The following is a 7,805-nucleotide window of genomic DNA, read 5'->3' as shown; positions in this document are numbered from 1 at the left end:
TTACTTGATTGTCGTTATGTTTTTCTTAAGTATGTTTTGTTGATGACAATTGTTAATTGATTAAATTTGTACATGTAGGTAATGTGTCCTACGTGGCTGGTCATTCTCTTAATGAAGGTGCGCGAGTTTTATTTTTTCGCCAGCACCGTCAGACTCGAAATAATTTTATCAACAAAACGAAACTAACTACGTTCGAACCGGACAGATTTTAAAAAATAGTAAAGACGACAACACCAACAACGGCGCTTAACACATAGACCGTTTTCCCTTCTGTAAATACATAAAGCTACGTTAAATATGAATACGCGGACCGAAAGCCCCCGCCGCATCACGCGGGCCGGACCCGGAATATTCATATTTATTTTCTATAGACAAATTAATTACAAATCCTACTTTTTTACGGAGGAAAATTAAAATAGATTTAGCGCTCTAGATTATATACAAATTGATTCCTACCCTAACACGTTTGATTGAATAGATTCATCGATCGATTTATTTGGTTAGATGTCGTTGTGTTTAGCGTTTTTTAAAAATTGTCCGTTTCGAACGTAGTTAGTTTCGTTTTGTTCATAAGATTATTTCGAGTCTGACGGTGCCGTCTTAACTTGGCGAGCAGGAAGATACGGGCTGTCGTTGTGTTTAGCGGTTTTTAAAAAATGTCCGTTTCGAACGTAGTTAGTTTCCTTTTGTTCATAATATTATTTCGAGTCTGACGGTGCTGTCGAAAAAATTTAACTCACGCCGAGCAGGAAGATACGGGATTATTATATGGCCGTGTATCGTAAATTTAAACATTTTAGTTTAAACATGATAAGAAGAAAAAGAAGAACTGCTAGAGATATCCTCAAATCTCCATTCTAAATCGCAATGTTTTACAAAATTAAACCGGTAGTCCTAAACCTTACGTTGATAATTTTTTATGTTAATCAATTAACTGGCATTAGGTTTTGGACCATGCATTTTAAAATAGACAGGGACTCCCTGTATAATTTTTTTTTTAGAAAAAAAAAAAAAAAAAAACTATCGATATAATTTTGAATAAATCACATATACTAATTATATAATTAATTCATTAATTTATCTATTTCATCCAACGCAATCATATTTTAACACACATTCAAAACTTGTTCACTTAAATTCGGAGTAACATTTATATTTGATACTCACCAAACCTGTTCTCTCTCCTAAGTCCTAACTAACTTTGTCTTCACCTCACATCACTTCACTAATCAAATATAACATGTGGTCTAAAAGGGTAAAATTATAACGTATAATTACTTTAAGCTACGGAGTACAGTATAATTTATCCATACCTATTTTGATTTTACAAGGGTTATTTGGTAATTTCCCCATTAATTCCTACACTAGTGAACCCAGCTATCTCTCTTCCTATATTTCCTCATTACACACCTACAATCTCTCTTCACCGGCGACTACTAGTAATTGACGGAGACCTACTCCCATCCAAAACGGTGTCGTATAGCAACTTCTGTTACAATGGACGAAAATTCGGCCGAATTTCAAGCGATTTTGAGAGATATAGAGCGTCTGAATAGCAGCTACACTAACAACGACGATCAAGGGTGGCAAACGGTCACCTATAAGAAATCTAAACATAAAAACACTAATAGTGTTACTAACAAATTCTCCGATCATGATTCCGGTGCTGCTTTCCGTCCGATCGATCAGCTGCCGGAGGATGATGATGCTCGTAACGGCGAGGATGACGTCATTGATGCCGAGGATTCGGCCTGAGTAGAGGTTAAGAAGAGTAAACCTAAGAAAGTGAAGAAACGTAAAATCACTGTTACTGAAGCTTCAGCGAACATTAATGATCATGGCTGTTTTTTTTGCTGATATAACGGTAACTGAATTGAATGTATGTATATATTTTTGATCTTATTTAATTAATTTGTACCGAATTGAATATATTAATGAATTTTTGTTTTAGGAATCGTATGAATGGCAAGCGGATATACGGCTGATGAGATTTGCAGATTATTTTGGTCGAGCATTTGCTAATGTCAGTGCATCTCAATTTCCATGGATGAAAATACTTTGTTTCAAAAAACATGTGTATCGGCAGGGACATGTTAGCCCTGTGTTGACTTTGTCAACCCATCCAGCGGTCCCCGGTAGCCCACTGGAGCCTGGCAAAACACCATCACCCATTTACCCACAGCATGCCAGGCCCGATAAACGAACCTGCATTGTCATTGTTTCAATCTTCGCATGCGTGGGACCAAGGGATCATTTGGGCCCGGTAAGAATGGTTTTTGATCCAATTATTTGGAAAATCCTCACCTAGTGGGAATCGAACCCTCACCTCCCCTAAGGAAGAGTGAGTCATTCACCACTAGGCTATTGGCCCATTCTTATGGATGAAAATACTTAAGGAAGCTTCTGTTGAAAAGATGATTGATGTAACAGTTAACAATAACTAAATTCGCTTTTGTAATGATTACGAAATGCCTTTTCTGTTGACTGATTTTGTTGACTTTTATGCAGATTCCTTTATCACAAATATCTGAAGATGTGTATAGGACAGCTGCTGACTGGCTGAATGCTCAGCCTATAGACCAGTGGCGGAAATAGCATGGGGCAGGGGGGGGGGGGCCAGATGCTCCCAGTCGATTTGCAATTTTTAGTGTAAAAATTTTGGGTTTTTCGATTTTGCCCCCGGTGGAAATTTTATTTTGCTCCAAAACCACCATATTTTGCCTCAAAACCTCCGTATTTTGCCCCAAAACCTTCACATTTTGCCCAAAAACCTCCACATTTTGCTCAAAAATCACCATATTTTTCCCCAAAACCTCTATATTTTACCAAAAAAAAATTGATACGCTTTAAAAAAAATTTCGCCCCGGGTGAAAAAAATTCCTGTTTTCGCCACTGCTATAGACGCCCTTGGCTCGTTTGTGGTGCGGTGCTTAGATATTTTAATTGCTGACCTCACTCTTCAGCAAGGAACCATCAAAGGTTCAAAGAAGGTGGTTCAACAGGCACCTTCAAAATCACAGGTATTGGTAATACTGATTACTGAATACTATTGCATGTTTTTAATGGTACTGTTGATAATGATGAATTAATTGATGGTGGTGTAAGGTATATATCAGCCTAGAAACTTGTTCAGTGATATTTGAAAAATACATTAAATAGATTCCTATATTCCTATGTGCTCAATCTTCTACTTGTATCTTTGGTTGATAATTAAGAAATTTATATGCCTTCTGCTGTGAAATATAAGAATAAATGAAATGATGCTCATATACTTATGCCATGTCAGCATTGTTATTGTATCTTTGACTATAGAAAAAGAGTGACAATTGACTTGTAAGCTTGATTACTGAGATTGATTGGGCCTAATTTAGTTTGATTAAATATACGAATACCTGTCAATTCCAAGGATTATCAAGATGACCATTTACCTTGTTGCACAAGGTCATGGAAAAAGATATATAGTGTAGCTATTGTGCTGATTTTCAAGTGCTTAGTTTCGTTAGGGTGGAAGACTATTTTTTCCACGTATAAAAAACAATATAAGGCTTAGAATTAGATCATGAGTGGTTGATCGACTGGCGATGACTAACATTGGGTGGTTAGGTGTTACACTCTTGTAGTTGTTAGGGATAGCGCTTAAATTAGCCTGCAATAATGCCAGTTTTTCCTGAAGATGGATTAAACATGATATCATCCTGGAGAGAAATTATTGAGTCATTTTCATATAATACTTATGTGATAGGTTACTTTCCGTTCTAGACAGTTAACTAAGTGTTTAGTGTTCAATACACCTTAATACCCGTGTGGAGAACTTATAGTGATAGATTCCTAACTTATTTGGCGTAGAAATGAAAAGCAGTTATGTCCTGAAAAGCTGCTTGGAACACTAGTAGATTTTCCATTAGTTTTCAACTTATATAGCCTTGCTTTAAATAAATCTGTAACTACTATAAACAATAATAAGTCATAATGAATTAGCATGTTTGAAATTGATGATATTCAAAAGGAATGGGTTACCATGTGTGAATGTCTTTCTTAACAGGACTCCTTAATAGCATTGTGTCTAAAAATAATCAAGTTATTAATGATCAACGAAACCAAGAAATAACCCCTAGTTTGAAATTGCGAATGTATAGAAGATACCAATATATTTACTGGTTATTATTTGTGTGTGGGAGACAAAAACAAAAGTTAAAGCAAAAGGAAAAGAAAAAGCATAACAAATAATAGAGTTAGTAATAATATACTAAATATTATATTATTTTAGCATGTTCTAGTTGGGATGTAAGAGTTGTCAACCGAGATATAAACTCAAAACATTAGTATTGATTTGGTACACAACAAAAAACAACAAATCCAAAAGAAACAACTTCACCATTTTTCTTTGAGAAACAAATAGATATATACGGAGTATTATTGTTTTAATAGTTTTCACAATTAATCAAGGGTTGATTAATTGTTACTTAGGTTTTGGACTAGCATCCATTGACGGTCGTTTGAAGTGTAGTGTGGACTATCCAAAGATACGGTCATACTATTGATCGTAAGTTTCTCTCCTACAATCCATTTCTTCAGGAAAGGTATATCGTTTAACTCACTCTTGTGATTTATATATTTTGACAATTATTAGTGGTGTAATTGGATCTTGGTGGAACCGTCAATCGTGTGCATGTTTTGTAATATAGATTATATTTAATTTTAACTGTCCGCTGCGTTAATCTGAATTTGAAAAGTACACACGGTTTTCCATCAGTGGTATCAGAGCCGCTTTTACACCATTTTAATTGTTACGTGATTTTCTCAGATCTAGTTTTGTGAGATGGTAAAAAGTAAAAACTTTTTTTTATAATTTCAACATGTTTGTTTTAAATTAAATCTCATGACGCACAAATAAGATCTGAAAAATATCACTGTTATAAATTTTGAATTTATTTATTATGGCTTGAATAATTATTGTTTATTTCATTCCATAGTTGTACACATGCATTGTAACCATGGACAAGCCATACGTAGTTTTTAATAATGTAGTTATTAGAATTGTGATTGCACACGTAGCCCATAATGTCCCGACATATGTATGATTGTTGTGATTGTTGATTACAGCAATATTGTGTCATGTTGATTATTTGTATTATAAGGCCATTTTGAAGCCAAAATTGTATTATATTTATTTCTCATTTTCATAGTATTGTATTTAAATTTATTTCAGTTTGTAAAAGTACTAGTTTAGTGTATTTTCAAATTTAAATAAATGTAACAAGATGAAGATTGAAGATAAAATACAACATGCTTTTGATTTAGAAGATGACGAACAGGTCAAGTTGACAACGATGGCGTTTGTCAAGTTTTCACTTGATTCTTGAATCAAGTGGGAGCTACGATATTACCCTTAGTTTGACCTCTTAATCCCATGTCGGCTCATGGGATCGAGCATAGGATTTTTGGGCTAGGCTATGTAGTGACCCGAACTTTTTCATGTTTATATATATTAATTGAGATTGATATTTACATGATTAAATGTTTTCAACATGTTAAGCAATCAAACTTGTTAAGACTTGATTAATTGAAATATGTTTCATATAGACAATTGACCACCCAAGTTGACCGGCGATTCACGAACGTTAAAACTTGTAAAAACGACATGACGATATATATATGGATATACATATGGTTAACATGAGATTATGATAAGTAAGTATCTCCATAAGTATATTAACAATGAGTTATATACATATAAACAAGACTACTAACTTAAGGATTTCGAAACGAGACATATATGTAACAATTATCGTTGTAACGACATTTAAATGTATATATATCATATTAAGATATATTAATATATCATAATATCATGATAATATAATAATTTAACATCTCATTAGATATAATAAACAATGGGTTAACAACATTAATTGAGATCGTTAACTTAAAGGTTTCAAAACAACACTTACATGTAACGACTAACGATGACTTAACGACTCAGTTAAAATGTATATACATGTAGTGTATTTAGATGTATTAAAATACTTTTGGAAGACTTCAAGACATATATCAAAACACTCATACTTAACGAAAATGGTTACAGTTACTTTTCCATTCTTTTCTTTCATCAAGAATTCTAGTCGTATTCTTACCCGTATTATACACAGCTTCAAAACATACTTACTATGAGTATATACCAATAGGAACTAGCATGAGATTCCACTCTTGATTATGTCATGTATGACTAATCAATTTTAACTTCTACCATGAGCTAGTCAACTAACTAGAACTCCTTTTAACCCCACTCACCGCTCACCAATTACCACTCATCATTCACTCCATTTCACTTCCAATTCTCTTTCTAATTCTCTCTCAACACACACACACTATTATGAACGTATTTTTCCAGTAGTTAATCATCATCTTCATCAAAAATCACTTCAAGAATCAAGCTATAATCATCATAGGAAGAACACTTCAAGAACACTTCAAAAATCCCTTCAAGTTTACTAATTTACTTCCAAGCTTTCTAATCCATTCCAAGTAATCATCTAAGATCAAGAAACCTTTGTTATATACAGTAGGTTATCTTTCTTATTTAAGGTAATATTCATATTCAAACTTTGATTCAATTTCTATAACTATAAACTATCTTAATTCGAGTAAAAATCTTACTTGAACTTGTTTTTGTGTCATGATCCTACTTCAAGAACTTTCAAGCCATCCAAGATCCTTTGAAGCTAGATCATTTCTTGTCACTTCCAGTAGGTTTACCTACTAAACTTGAGGTAGTAATGATGTTCATAACATCATTCGATTCATATATATAAAACTATCTTATTCGAAGGTTTAAACTCGTAATCACTAGAACATAGTTTAGTTAATTCTAAACTTGTTCACAAACAAAAGTTAATCCTTCTAACTTGACTTTTAAAATTAACTACACACATGTTCTATATCTATATGATATGCTAACTTAATGATTTAAAACCTGGAAACACGAAAAACACCGTAAAACCGGATTTACGCCGTCGTAGTAACACCGCGGGCTGTTTTGGGTTAGTTAATTAAAAACTATGATAAACTTTGATTTAAAAGTTATTATTCTGAGAAAATGATTTTTATTATGAACATGAAACTATATCCAAAAATTATGGTTAAACTCAAAGTGGAAGTATGTTTTCTAAAATGGTCATCTAGACGTCGTTCTTTCGACTGAAATGACTACCTTTACAAAAATGACTTGTAACTTATTTTTCTGACTATAAACCTATACTTTTTCTGTTTAGATTCATAAAATAGAGTTCAATATGAAACCATAGCAATTTGATTCACTCAAAACGGATTTAAAATGAAGAAGTTATGGGTAAAACAAGATTGGATAATTTTTCTCATTTTAGCTACGTGAAAATTGGTAACAAATCTATTCCAACCATAACTTAATCAACTTGTATTGTATATTATGTAATCTTGAGATACCATAGACACGTATACAATGTTTCGACCTATCATGTCGACACATCTATATATATTTCGGAACAACCATAGACACTCTATATGTGAATGTTGGAGTTAGCTATACAGGGTTGAGGTTGATTCCAAAATATATATAGTTTGAGTTGTGATCAATACTGAGATACGTATACACTGGGTCGTGGATTGATTCAAGATAACATTTATCGATTTATTTCTGTACATCTAACTGTGGACAACTAGTTGTAGGTTACTAACGAGAACAGCTGACTTAATAAACTTAAAACATCAAAATATATTAAAAGTGTTGTAAATATATTTTAAACATACTTTGATATATATGTATATAT

The 7,805-nt window shown here is 33.1% G+C and overlaps 1 pseudogene; it reads left to right on the top strand.

Moving 5' to 3' along the window:
* The first annotated feature begins 1,497 nt into the window (after positions 1–1,497).
* Positions 1,498–7,805, top strand: part of LOC139888950 (uncharacterized) — a 41,220-nt pseudogene continuing 34,912 nt past the window's right edge.

The sequence above is a fragment of the Rutidosis leptorrhynchoides genome, chromosome 2, assembly GCF_046630445.1.
Source record: "Rutidosis leptorrhynchoides isolate AG116_Rl617_1_P2 chromosome 2, CSIRO_AGI_Rlap_v1, whole genome shotgun sequence".
Taxonomy (NCBI): Eukaryota; Viridiplantae; Streptophyta; class Magnoliopsida; order Asterales; family Asteraceae; genus Rutidosis; species Rutidosis leptorrhynchoides.
Note: the sequence above shows the minus strand (reverse complement) of the source record. Positions and strands in the feature narration are given on the sequence as shown.